We start from the raw sequence: 14,462 nt of genomic DNA, 5'->3' as shown, positions 1-14,462 counted from the left end.
GATGGCCGGAGCGCATGCGCACGCAGGTACGGCGCAGGCGCGCTGCGCACGCTCGGCCGAGCGCTCCTATTTTGAGCCCAGCTTCTGGATAACGGTCTGCAGGTTGGCTTGTTCTATACCTCGCGCCGAGGCTGATGCCTGGCCCTGTCCTGCTCCGGCGGAGTCGTTCCAAGCTCTGGAAGCTTTTCTTAAATGCCCTCAGTCCCTTTTGCAAAAAGCTCTCCCTTCTTTCCCTGCTGAGACAGTGCAGCGACTCTCATCACTCAATACTGGAACACTGTTATTGCGAGACCACCAAAATCTGTTTCGAGAACCAGCGTGCCCCCTGGGGTCGCGGGGGATTGGAGACGGTTAAGAGGCGGGTGCTGAGAGTGGTACTGGGTGCAGATGGAGGTAGTCAGCTTTCATATTGCAGAGCTCCAGGCTGAAGCAGCAGAGCAGATATCCTCTTTATCAACACCCACTTTAGTGAGCAGGTGGGGCTTGAGGTTATTGGTGGCATTCCCCATCTTCTGTTCTTTGGGAAATGTTTCTTCTCTCTTTTTCTTCATAAGTGACTTTATTTGGTTGTGTGTGTGTGTGTTTTTTTTTATACATAAGCTATTTCAGAACTTAAAGATTCATTAGAAATCATCTAAACCTAACCTCTCATTATTCAGACGTGGAAAAGAACGGTCCAGAAAGGTTTAAAAGACTTAGCCAAAGCCAGGCAGCGTTTTAAGGGCTGAGTCTGGATTCGTTCATTCCAAGGCAAAGCTGTTACCTTTGCCTCCATCATTTTACCTACCTTCCTTTCTCTTCCTTTTCCTCCCTTTTCAACCTAGACGTCACAGGCATCATTTTGTTCTCTGGTAGCACACAGGACTTAAAGAAATACTTTGATCTTGTAGCATAGTATGACTGTACTAAACGTTACTCAAATGTACACTTGGTTAAGATGGTGTATTTTAATATAATCTGTCTGAATCTTCGCCACCCCATGTTAGGAGACTGACCAAAAACAGCTATATAATCTGCGGTTTGTCCAAACCCTTGGACACATCTCTGTGGCATCTTTAATTATAGGCAACTATTTTATACAAAGAAAAGTGGAAGTGTTAGTCCCTCAGTCGTATCCGACTCTTTGCAATCCAATGGACTGTAGCCCACCAGGTTCCTCTGTCCATGGATTTCTCAAGGCAAGAATACTGGAGTGGATTGCCATTCCCTTTTCCAGGGGATCTTCCTGACTCAGGGATGGAACCCAGGTCTCCTGCATTGCAGCCAGATTCTTTACTGTTTGAGCCACCAGCGAAACAATCTTTTTTAAAGGTGATCCCTAAATGATAATAAACACTGGGCTTAGTCATAAATACAGTTTAAAGTCAGAAGAGAGCTATGGGAATAGCATCATAAAAGGGATCTGAAATGACATTTTGAATTTCATTAATAAATACTAATGCAATAATACTTAAAAAAGAAAAGTAAGGTTGATCCTTAGGCTGATTCTTAAGTCATTGTGTTTTGTGGAGCCAACACTGCATCTACTGAGGCTGAGTGAAGCAGCTAAGAGCATTTATGAAAATCAGTGTGGACCTGCTTAAGGTACTTCTAGATCCCTTGTACCTTCAGATCCTCTAAAGATGTGCTGCTCTCACATTTTTATGTAATTTACACATGATCTTCTGAAAACTGTCAGGCATAGAACATATCTTGGCTCCCACTGGGAGGTGGGAATGATGTAGAAAATATCATTGAATGTGTCAACATGATCACATCTCAGAAATAGACCACTGAGTGAAAGATGCGAACTATAAAGTATGTAAACTATGATAGCTCTTTAAAATAGTCACACTGCTTATGAGGCCAAACATGTATATATCAGTTCAGTTCAGCTCAGTCGCTCAGTCATGTCTGACTGTTTGCAACCCCATGAATTGCAGCACGCCAGGCATCCCTGTCCATCACCAACTCCTGGACTTCATCCAAACTCATGTCCATTGAGTGGGTGATGCCATCCAGCTATCTCATCCTCTGCCGTCCCCTTCTCCTCCTGCCCCCAATCCCTCCCAGCATCAGAGTCTTTTCCAATGAGTTAACTCTTCGCATGAGGTGGCCAAAGTACTGGAGTTTCAGCTTTAGCATCATTCCTTCCAAAGAAATCCCAAGGCTGATCTCCTTCAGAATGGACTGGTTGGGTGTCCTTACAGTCCGAGGGACTCTCAAGAGTCTTCTCCAACACCACAGTTCAAAAGCATCAATACTTTGGTACTCACCTTTCTTCACAGTCCAACTTTGACATCCATGCATGACCATTGGAAAAACCATAGCCTTGACTAGATGGACTTTAGTTGGCAAAGTAATGTCTCTGCTTCTGGATATGCTATCTAGGTTGGTCATAACTTTACTTCCAAGGAAAAAGCGTCTTTTAATTTCATGGCTGCAATCACCATCTGTATATTTTGGAGCCCCCCCCCAAAAAAAAATCTGACACCGTTTCCACTGATATCCATGTATTTCCCATGAAGTGATGGGACCAGATACCATGATCTTCGTTTTCTGAATGTTGAGCTTTAAGCCAACTTTGTCACTCTCCTCTTTCACTTTCATCAAGAGGATTTTTAGTTTCTCTTCACTTTCTGCCATAAGGGTGGTGTCATCTGCATATCTGAGGTTATTGATATTTCTCCCAGCAATCTTGATTCCAGCTTGTGTTTCTTCCAGTCCAGCGTTTCTCATGATGTACTCTGCATAGAAGTTAAATAAGCAGGGTGACAATATACAGCCTTGACGTACTCCTTTTCCTATTTGGAACCAGTCTGTTGTTCCATGTGCAATTCTAACTGTTGCTTCCTGATCTGCATACAGATTTCTCAAGAGGCAGGTCAGGTGGTCTGGTATTCCAATCTCTCTCAGAATTTTCTACAGTTCATTGTGATCCACACAGTCAAAGGCTTTGGCATAGTCAAGAAAGCAAAAATAGATGTTTTCCCGGATCGCTCTTGGTTTTTCCATGATCCAGCAGATGTTGGCAATTTGATCTATGGTTCCTCTGCCTTTTCTAAAACCAGCTTGAACATCAGGAAGTTCACGGTTCACGTATTGCTGAAGTCTGGCTTGGAGAATTTTGAGCATTACTTTACTAGCATGTGAGATGAGTGCAATTGTGCGATAGTTTGAGCATTCTTTGGCATTGCCTTTCTTTGGGCTTGGAATGAAAAGTGACCTTTTCCAGTCCTGTGGCCACTGCTGAGCTTTCCAAATTTGCTGGCATATTGAGTGCAGCACTTTCACAGCATCATCTTTCAGGATTTGAAACAGCTCCACTGGAATTCCATCACCTCCACTAGCTTTGTTCGTAGTGATGCTTTCTAAGGCCCAATTGACTTCACATTCCAGGATGTCTGGCTCTAGATGAGTGATCACACCATGGGGAATATCTGGGTCGCGAAGATCTTTTTTGTACACTTCTTCTGTGTATTCTTGCCACCTTTTCTTAATATCTTCTGCTTCTGTTAGGTCCAGACCATTTCTGTCCTTTATCGAGCCCATCTTTGCATGAAATGTTCCCTTGGTATCTCTAATTTTCTTGAAGAGATCTCTAGTCTTTCCCATTCTGTTCTTTTCCTCGATTTCCTTTCATTGATTGCTGAAGGAAGCTTTCTTATCTCTTCTTGGTATTCTTTGGAACTCTTCATTCAGGTGGGTATATCTTTCCTTTTCTCCTTTGCTTTTTGCTTCTCTTCTTTTCGCAGCTATTTGTAAGGCCTCCCTGGACAGCCATTTTGCTTTTTTGCATTTCTTTTCCATGGGGATAGTCTTGATCTCTGTCTCCTGTACAATGTCACGAACCTCATTCCATAGTTCATCAGGCACTCCATCAGTCAGATCTAGTCCCTTAAAACTATTTCTTACTTCCACTGTATAATCACAAGGGATTTGATTTAGGTCATACCTGAATGGTCTAGCGGTTTTCCCTACTTTCTTCAATTTAAGTCTGAATTTGGCAATAAGGAGTTCATGATCTGAGCCACAGTAAGCTCCTTTTCTTGTTTTTGTTGACTGTATAGAGCTTCTCCATCTTTGGCTGCAAGAATATAATCAATCTGATTTCGGTGTTGACCATCTGGTGATGTGCATGTGTAGTCTTCTCTTGTTTTGTTGGAAGAGGGTGTTTGCTATGACCAGTGCATTTTCTTGGCAAAACTCTATTAGTCTTTGCCCTGCTTCATTCTGCATTCCGAGGCCAAATTTGCCTGTTACTCCAGGTGTTTCTTGACTTCCTACTTTTGCATTCCAGTCCCCTATAATGAAAAGGACATCTTTTTCGGGTGTTATTTCTAAAAGGTCTTGTAGGTTGTTATAGAACCGTTCAACTTCAGCTTCTTCAGCGTTACTGGTTGGGGCATAGACTTGGATTACCGTGATATTGAATGCTTTGCCTTGGAGACAAACAGAGATCTTCCTGTTGTTTTTGAGATGGCATCCAAGTACTGCATTTTGGACTCTTTTGTTGACCATGATGGCTACTCCATTTCTTCTGAGGGATTCCTGCCCGCAGTAGTAGATATAATGGTCATATGGCAGAAAGTGAAGAGGAGCTAAAAGCCTCTTGATGAAAGTGAAAGAGGAGAGCGAAAAACTTGACTTGAAGCTCAACATTCAGAAAACTAAGATCATGGCATCTGGTCCCATCACTTCATGGGAAATGGATGGGGAAACAGTAGAAACAGTGTCATACTTTATTTTTGGGAGCTCCAAAATCACTGCAGATGGTGACTGCAGCCATGAAATTAAAAGACGTTTACTCCTTGGAAGAAAAGTTATGACCAACCTAGATAGCATATTCAAAAGCAGAGACATTACTTAGCCGACTAAAGTCCATCTAGTCAAGGCTATGGTTTTTCCAGTGGTCATGTATAGATGTGAGAGTTGGACTGTGAAGAAGGCTGAGCGCTGAAGAATTGATGCTTTTGAACTGTGGTGTTGGAGAAGACTCTTGAGAGTCCCTTGGACTGCAAGGAGATCCAACCAGTTCATTCTGAAGAAGATCAACCCTGGGATTTCTTTGGAAGGAATGATGCTAATGCTGAAGCTCCAGTACTTTGGCCACCTCATGCGAAGAGTTGACTCATTGGAAAAGACTCTGATGCTGGGAGGGATTGGGGGCAGGAGGAGATGGCTGGATGGCATCACCGACTGGATGGACGTGAGTCTGAGTGAACTCTGGGAGTTGGTGATGGACAGGGAGGCCTGGTGTGCTGCGATTCATGGGGTTGCAAAGAGTCGTACACGACTGAGCAACTGAACTGAACTGAATTGTTTTTAATTGTGTAAGCCAAAGAAGCAGCTTCACAGTTTCCAAGAAAAAAAAGAAGTTTCCTTGTAACCAATTTTGTCTGGTTCTATAGAATATCATGGCCGTCCTAGGTCAGGTCATCTTTGCTTTCTGTAGTCATAGTTTTATCCCTGAATCATAGACAGATCATCTGATAAAAAGGTTGGATTGTCTCTGTGGGGTGGATTTGCTTGTCCTTGTGTTTCACCTGGCGGCAGTAGCCAGGCCCAAGGGCCTCTCCTGGAAGTGGGCGCGGGGGCGGGGCACACCGGGAGCGCATGCGGGGGAAGGTGGGGGGGTGGTGCACAGGTAGCGAGTCGGGGGCGCGGCGTCCCAGTTGTGCTCTCAGGGGTCTCCATTGCGGCTGGGAACGCCCGTTTCATGCGCTCCTGGGTCCCCATTGATTGGCATTCAGTGAGCGGAGTGGACGTGTGTGGACCACAGGTAAGGGAACTGGGACTCAGTGGAGCAGTGAACCACGTTTTCCGCCCTCTCTGTTGGCACAGTCTCTGAGCCCCCTAACCTGGCGGTCGCAGAAAGGCCTCGCCTTTGGGGTCAAGCCTTTTACCGCTTTACCCCTTCGCATAAAGCTCAGACCCGCGCGGTTTTCCCAAGCAGCCTAGTGCCTGCTGGAAGTCCAAGGGATTTATCCTGCCTGGTGATTTCACCTGCAGGGACGTCATAACCCTCACTCTGGCCAGCTGGCCCAGCCCTGCTTCTGGCACTTTGCAGCCCGGTGGGCCCTTGACCACCTGCTGGGATGGGAAAAGGAAGGGTCCACGAATTACACCTTAGAAACTTAGTAGGGTGCATGGATTTAAAAATCTGGTGGCCACCCAGGCAGAAAAGAAGGGTGGAGGGCACCTTGCTGCCCTTTCATGGTGGAATCTGTGGCTGTCCTGCTGAGAGGGGGCCTTTCCATGGGGACCCTGTGCAATAAGTTTGGTGTTTTGGAACTGAATAATTAGAACGTGTAAAAATTGTAAATTATGTGGTGCTTTAATTAAAAAAAAAAAAACAAGCTCCAAGTGTTTTTGCAAATTGAGATCTAAAAATTGTAGGCCTGTTTTCCTTCCACTGTGGCATTCTATGAAGAAATGTGCGTATTTTTAAGAAAAGAGTCAGAAAAGCGAGGGAAACAGAAAACCCAGAGGTGCCCCTGTAGTTTGGCAGAAAGTGAAGAACTAAAAAGCCTCTTGATGAAAGTGAAAGAGGAGAGTGAAAAAGTAGGCTTAAATCTCAACATTCAGAAAACGAAGATCATGGCATCCAGTCCCATCACTTCATGGGAAATAGATGGTGAAACAGTGGAAATATATACCCTCCATTTCCAGGTGTCTATTTCAGTCTTTACCAGTTATGAATGGGCTTGTTTGCTCTAGTGTTCTTGGACAATTTGAGTAGAGATTCTTTGTCAGATACGCATTTTTTAGGAAAACAATTGTATTTATTTTTGGCTTTGTTGGGTCTTCGGGTGTGGGCTTTTCCCTAGTTCAGGCGAGCGTGGGCCATAACTAATGGTGTGCGGACTTCTCACTGCAGCGGCTCCTCTTGCTGCGGGGCACAGGATAACGGGCTTCAGTGGCTGCAGTATGTGAGCTCGGCATTGCGGCTTCCAGGATCTAGAGTACAGGCTTGGCAGCTGCGGCTCACTGGCTCCATAGCATGTGGGATATTCCCATAGCAGGGATCACACTTGTGTGTCCAGCACTGGCAGGTGGATTCTTTACCACGGAGCCACCAGGGAAGCCCGCAGGCATATTTTTAATTCTAGTTTGCCGCACATGTACCCGGGGAGAGAGGCCAGGATCAAGAGGCCTGACCGCTGGAGTCCTCAGCCACAGTTCTGACTGTGCCATCCAAAGCTCTGGGGCCTTTGGCAAGTGCCTCAGCTTCCCTGGGACTGTTTCCTCCCCTCAGAAATGCCCTGCTGATGGACTGTAGCCCACCAAGCTCATTTGTCCCTGGGATTTCTGAGGCCAGAATACTGGAGGGGGGTGCCATTTCCTTCTCTACAGGGTAGCATTTGGAAGATATTTTCTCCTGGATCGTGGTTTTGGTGAAGGAAGGGGGATCCCTTGCAGGGCTTGAGAGTGGCTTCTTGTCTGATACTTGGAAATGAACTGTCTGAGGAGACGAATGCCGTCCAAGCAAGAGACTGTATTAGGAAGGGCTGCCGGGGCGGAGGGCAGGAGGGTGAGGGAAACGGAGAGAACTGCTCTGCCACGTGGCTCACAGTCTCAGGTTTTCTGGTCATTGGGTTAGTTTCTGATTTGTCTCTTGCCAGTCATTCTGAATTGGGATCCTTCCTGGGGGCAGACGCGTCACTCAGCCGAGATGTATTCCAGGGAGGAGGATCCTGGGAAGTTGGTAGGACCTTAGCACTGCAGTCTCCCATTTCTTTTTGACCTCTCCAGAATCCTGGTTGGTGGTAGCTTATTAGTTCCTTGTTCCTTACCAGGACTTCCTGTTGTAAGATGACTCCTGCAAGTGGTTTGTTTCTCTTCTCTGTTGCCTGGCAAGGGTGGGTGGTCAGTGGTTCATTTCATAGTTTGTCTTGCGGTTCTCTCAAATAAGGTCCTTCACAGAGTAAATGTATAAAATTGTAAAAGTCAATGTTTTAAATAATTTATCTTCATAATTTGGAAAATTGGCTTTTTTGTTGTGTGTTAGAACTCATCGCCAGACGAAAGGTCATGTAGATCTTTTGTTGTTTTCTGAAGTTTTATAGTTTTTTAAATTGAATTACGATGTTAGTTGCAAAGTTTGTGTTTCTGTTCATTTCATGTCATCTTTTTTTTTTGACAGTTATTTATTTTTAGTTCATTGATCACTGCTTTACAATATTGGCTTGGTTTGTCATACACCCACATGAATTAACCATAGGTGTACGTGTGTCCCCACACTCTTTTATTTATTTATTTTTAGTATAAATTTATTTATTTTAATTGGAGGCTAATTACATTACAATATTGTGTTGGTTTTGCCATACATTAACATGAATCTGCCACGGGTATACACGTGTTCCCCATCCTGAACCTCCCTCCCACCTCCCTCCCCGTATCATCTCTCTGGGTCATCCCAGTGCACCAGCCCCAGGGATCCTGTATCAAGCATCGAACCTGGACTGGCGATTCGTTTCACATATGATATTATAGATGTTTCAATGCCATTCTCCCGAATCATCCCACCCTCTCCCTCTCCCACAGAGTCCAAAAGACTGTTCTATACATCTGTCTCTTTTGCTGTCTCGCATACTGGGTTATCGTTACCATCTTTCTAAATTCCATATATATGCATTAGTATACTGTATTGGTGTTTTTCTTTCTGGCTTGCTTCACTCTATAATCGGTTCCAGTTTCATCCACCTCATTAGAACTGATTCAAATGTATTCTTTTTAACGGCTAAGTAATACTCTGTTGTGTATATGTACCACGGCTTTCTTATCCATTCATCTGCTGATGGACATCTAGGTTGGTTCCAGGTCCTGGCTATTATAAACAGTGCTGTGATGAACACTGGGGTACATGTGTCTCTTTCAATTCTGGTTTCTTTGGTGTGTATGCCCAGCAGTGGGATTGCTGGGTGATAAGGCAGTTCTATTTCCAGTTTTCTAAGGAATCTCCACACTGTTCCCCATAGTTTGAGTTCCCCGAGTCATACAGCAGATTCCCACTGGTTGTCTGTTTACAAATGTTGGTGTACCTGCAGCCACGCTGCTCTCTCCATTCATCTCACCCTCTCCCTCTTGTTCCCCACCCTTGTCCCTAAGTCTGTTCTCTATGTCTGCATCTCCGTTGCTGACGAACAGATTCGTCAGACCCATCCTTCTAGATTCCATGTTTTTCTCTTTCTGACTGACTTCCCTGTTTAATATGCTCTAGGTTCATCCCCTTCATTAGAATGGATTCAAATGTGTTCCTTTTTATGGCTGCATTCCATACAGGCTCTGATTTTTCCTTAGCCATGTTTTGAGGAGGGTCATGGAGCTATTCTGCTCCATTTCATTTTGGGCCTCCAGTGCTCACAGCAGAGCTGCTTCTGGGTGAGCCCTCGGAGGTCTGTGAGCGCGGAGCTGCCCGCTCTTTTCTGGCGGCCCGCAGGGGGCGCCCAAACCCCCTGTGCCCCGCGGGCGCAGGATGCTTTGCCTTCAGACTCGGCTGGCGGGAGCTTTGTCTCCTCAGGGCGGTCAGGGCTCGGGCTCCTGGATAACGGGGCTGCGTCCAGGCTGAGAGGAGCGGGGTTGCCTCGGTGCTTGCCAGCAGGGAGGCGTTGCAAGAGGGAAAAATGAGGACGAAGTAGACCTGACCGGAGCTCCATCTCAGAGAACTCAGAGGGGAAAGAGCTCCATGTGCAAAATGGCGAGTTTTCAGTTCGATTTCTGTTAGATGATCTAGAGGATGACCTTCACTGATGTTCTTCCATGTAGGTGGCCAGTTTTCCTGTCACTGTTTCTTGAGAAGACTGTCCTTTCCTCTTCTCTCGTTCCTGGTTTGATTTTCATGAACTGACCGCATACATGCGGGTTCCTTCCTGGACTCCCTATTCTTTCCTGGAGTCCACGTGTCTGAGTTCCTGCCAGTTCCTCACTGTGGTGGTCACTACAGCTCCGTGATGTAGTTTGAAGTCGGAGAGGAAGAGGCCTCCAAGCTGTGTTCGTCTTTGTCAGAGTCTTTTTGGCCATTTAAGGTCCTGTTCAATATTCACCTTGGTTCAGTTCAGTTCAGTCGCTCAGTCGTGTCCGACTCTTTCCAACCCCATGAATCGCAGCACGCCAGGCCTCCCTGTCCATCACCAACTCCCGGAGTTCACTCAGACTAACGTCCATTGAGTCGGTGATGCTATCCAGCCATCTCATCCTCCATCGTCCCCTTCTCCTCCTGCCCTCAATCCCTCGCAGCATCAGAGTCTTTTTCAGTGAGTCAACTCTTCACATGAGGTGGCCAAAGTCCTGAAGTTCAGCTTTAGCATCATTCCTGCCAAAGAAATCCCAGGACTGATCTCCTGTAGAATGGACTGGTTGGATCTCCTTGCAGTCCAAGCGACTTTCAAGAGTCTTCTCCAACACCACAGTTCAAAAGCATCAATTCTTCGGCGCTCAGCCTACTTCATAGTCCAACTCTCACATCCATACATGACCACTGGAAAAACCATAGCCTTGACTAGATGGACCTTTATTGGCAAAGTAATATCTCTGCTTTTGAATATGCTATCTAGGTTGGTCATAACTTTCCTTCCAAGGAGTAAGCGTCTTTTAATTTCATGGCTGCAGTCACCATCTGCAGTGATTTTGGAGCCCCCCAAAATAAAGTCTGACACTGTTTCCACTGTTTCCCCATATATTTCCCATGAAGTGATGGGACCAGATGCCATGATCTTCGTTTTCTGAATGTTGAGTCAACCTTTTCACTCTCCTCTTTAACAATTTTCATATATAACATAGAACAGTGTTTATTAATTGTATCTATTGTGTTGTAGATTATATCCCTAGTAGTTATTTATCTTACAACTGGAAGTTTGTACCTTTAAAAAAATGTATTCATAGATACAGTTTATTCCAGTGTTTACATAAAAATGAGTTGATGTAGAACAGGAAAAAGTTTTTCCAAAGGGTTAAAACGTATTAAACAACAGAACTTGGTCCTTCCATTTAGTTTGAATTCAGTTGGCTGACTGCATCATTATTAATATCCACCCTCACTAATCATTTTCATCACACACAATATCAAAAGTCTTCTGGTGGCACTTCATGTTTCCCTGGAAGTCTCTTACACTGCTTTCAGTTACAAAAGAAGGGCAAGGATTTTATCAGTTCACACTCTACTCCATTGGAGACAAAAATACAGCCCTCAATTCTCTTGTTTAAATTGTGACTCTTGGAAAACAGTGTCCCAATGAAGAAATTAGCTCTAACACACAAAGAACACAGTATAATCTCTGTATAACAGTAACTTTGCTTCAATTTTTTTCATTAAGAATTATATTTATTATCTCTCCACAAGGAAGTTATAAATACCTGTAAAAACATTGAAAAGGCTCTTTAAAACCCAGGAATGAGGAATTCTGAGGTATGAATTATGATACATCTATGATTTGCAAATAAAAGAATCAAATAAATTTTACAAGTTGGAATTTCTGAATGACTTTGGTAGGAGTTTACCAGAAGGAGGTAAGACATCAGACCTTAACAATTTTCTGTTTTCATCTCAATTGAATTTTTGATCTGTTGACAGGCACAGTGCACACAGGAACTTGCTTCTGCCACTAATGATGAAGTCACTCTGAGGGACAGATATTTGTATCCTGGATGCACCAGGCTCTTCCATGCAACTGACTGGAGTGGTCTTCCCTTATTTGTTCCATCATGTTTTAAGTAAAAGTAAATATACATATGGTAAAACATTTAAATGGTACAAGAGGATTTAAAATAATCAATAATTATCCTTTTCTCCTATAACCTAGAAAATCTGATGTTTTCCAAATCATCAGTCATAGAAATAATTTGCAAAGCGAAGTCAACCTTAGAGTATCTTCATCTGAAAATTATTCTCAGGATTTCTGGAATACCTTGATTCTCTCATATTTTACCTCTGTTAGAGAGGAAAGCCATGCAGTCTTCTCCTTCTCAAAAAAACTAACTAGGAAAACAACTCACACACTCTGCTCAGAGACAGCAAGTGCAGGCAACACCTTGTACCCCATGGATCTGGTCCTAGCCACGGGCAGGGGCTCTGGTAGCCACCAGAGACACGGGTGTATGCCCAGAGCCCAGCCGTGCCCTTGAATGCCTCCGATCCTCTGGGCCAGCTGAGCATCCTTTGAGGAGAGCGTGACGCGGCTGGCGAGTAAGGAGAGGAGACAGGCATCCTCGATGAGACAAACTAGAAACGCTTCTGCGGCCTCTTGCAGGGCCAACAGGGCCTGGGTTTGCCAACTGAAGTCCACACCACGAGTGAATTGAACAGGTATTTCTCTTGCCGGTGAAGGAGCGGGGATGGGGGGAGGAGTGGAGAGGAGAAGGAGACTCAAGAGAAGATAGACTCTCTCCGCGAGTCTCCGTGAATCTTCACCTCTGTTCTTCTTTCCTGGTGCTTACTCTTGGGACCTAACTGGTGGCTGTCAGCTCCAGGGGGTTTAGAGACAGCGGATGCAGCTCTCCTGGTCTCCGAGGTGGGAGAGGAGGAGATAGTCTCTCAGGGGAGGGGGAGAGGCTGGTTGGATGAGAAAGTTGCAGGCGGCAGAAGGGGGTCTTTCTTAGCAGCAGGTGCGTGCCCTTCTGGAGCGCTCGGATCGCCTGCAGGAGCCCATGTCTCCGGCGAGCCCGTGGACGGGAGGACGCGCCTGGACACCGGCCGGTGGGCTGGCTGCTGGAGCCGGGCTCGCCGGGCGCCCCTCGGTGTTTCGGGCTCGTGGCTCCGGTGGGCTGGTGGTGGGCGCGCAGAGGGTTTTTCGGCCCCGGGGCTCCTTCTAGATCTGGGTCCGGGGGCAGAGGCCGGGAGGGCCGGGTCTCCCCGGCCGGCCACCTGACGCGGCTGGGTGGTGCTCTGGAAGTTTGTACCCATTGACTAGATTCTTCATATTCCCCTCCCAACACCCCTCTGCGTACCTCCAGTAATGACAAATCCGATCTCTTTTTCTATGAACTTGTTAATTTTTGAAGTATAATTGACTACAGCCCTCTGTTAGTTCCCTGGTGTGCAGCATAGTGATTTGACATTTCTATACATTTCAAAATGATCGCCGTAAATCTAGTTACCATTTGTCACCATGAAAGGTATTACTTTATCACTGACTATATTCCCCTACATTATTATCGACTGTATTGTTGATTATATTCTTAGTGTTCCATACTGATGTTTTTCCCCATGTATCTCTGTATTTTAGTGGTTGCTTTGGAGATTATAGTATTCATATTTAGCTTTTCTTTGTCTGCTTGGAAATAAGATTGTGCCACGTCAAGGGGAATATAGAAGCCTCACCACCACTTAGTGCTACATCTTCGTGCATCAGAAACTGCTTCAGACAGTGTTAGAAATTTTGCTTTCTGCTGTCATACATATGTACATCATATATACATACAAAATAGTCTCGGGACTGCCCTGGTGGTCCAGTGGCTAGGACTCTGTGCTCCCAGTGCACAGGGCCTGGGTTTGATCCCTGGTCAGGGAACTAGATCCCACCTACTGCAATGCAGATGGAAGGTCCCAAGTGCCACAACTAAGACCTGGCACAGCTACATAAATACATAAAAATAAATATTTCTTAAATAAGAAGTATAAAAAGCTGACTGCTTTGGCCACTTCTTTAAAATTAGGGACTCCCTGGCAGTCCAGTGATTAAGACTAGGAGGTCCCTCTGCAGTGGGCAAGGGTTCCACCCCTGGTCGGGGAACTAAGATCCCACACGTTGGATGGCACAGACCAAAAAACCGTAAGACTCATATTTGCATAGTTATTTGCCATTTCTATTGCTCTTCCTTTATTCTTGAAATTTGTTTCCCTCTAGTATTATTCTCTTTGAATCTGAAGAATTTCCTTTAGCCTTTCTTTCAAAGCGGGTCTGCTAGAGAGCTCCCTTCTCGCTTTAGTGCAGATGGTACAGAAGGTGAGGATCCAGCGTAGCGCTGCTGATCAGTGAGTGTCCAGGGTGCCTGGTCACTGCTAAATTGCCTTGTGTGAACGTCATGGTTAGTGTACTGGAATTGTCTGGTTTCAGACACACGACATGCACACCACACAGCAGACAGCTGCCTTGTCCTTCGCCAAACAGGCAGAGGCAGCTGAGCTGGGATGAGTGCCGTGTGATAGCTGCCTTTGCTCCTTCTGACTCAGTGACCCACCTATCTTCTTGAAATTTGTGCTCCCCTTCCCTTGTGATGGAGCAAAGTCCAGACATCAACCATATGCTTCCACGGTCACCTGGTAACATGGGAGCGCTGTGCGCCAGCTTTCCCAAAACCATCAGATATTTCTCTTTGATAGTACAGAATTAAATAGGAATTTAATATAATTAAATGGAATTAAATAGGTTTCTTTCCCCCCTCATTACAGAAATTTCAGGCTTTAGAAGAAGGCAGGGGAATACTCGGGGGTTTAGGGACCTCTTGAAATAATTTGAGGCCAGGCTGGCTTTTCAAAAATATTT

At 45.3% G+C, this 14,462-nt stretch overlaps 1 pseudogene; it reads right to left on the bottom strand.

The window, feature by feature from the left end:
• Positions 1-11,969: 11,969 nt before the first annotated feature.
• On the bottom strand, positions 11,970-12,880 carry LOC121817694 (histone H3-like centromeric protein A; annotated as a pseudogene).
• Positions 12,881-14,462: the final 1,582 nt, after the last annotated feature.

The sequence above is a fragment of the Ovis aries genome, chromosome 23 (genome assembly GCF_016772045.2).
Source record: "Ovis aries strain OAR_USU_Benz2616 breed Rambouillet chromosome 23, ARS-UI_Ramb_v3.0, whole genome shotgun sequence".
In the NCBI taxonomy this organism is placed as follows: domain Eukaryota; kingdom Metazoa; phylum Chordata; class Mammalia; order Artiodactyla; family Bovidae; genus Ovis; species Ovis aries.
This window is presented reverse-complemented; position numbering and strand designations above follow the sequence as displayed.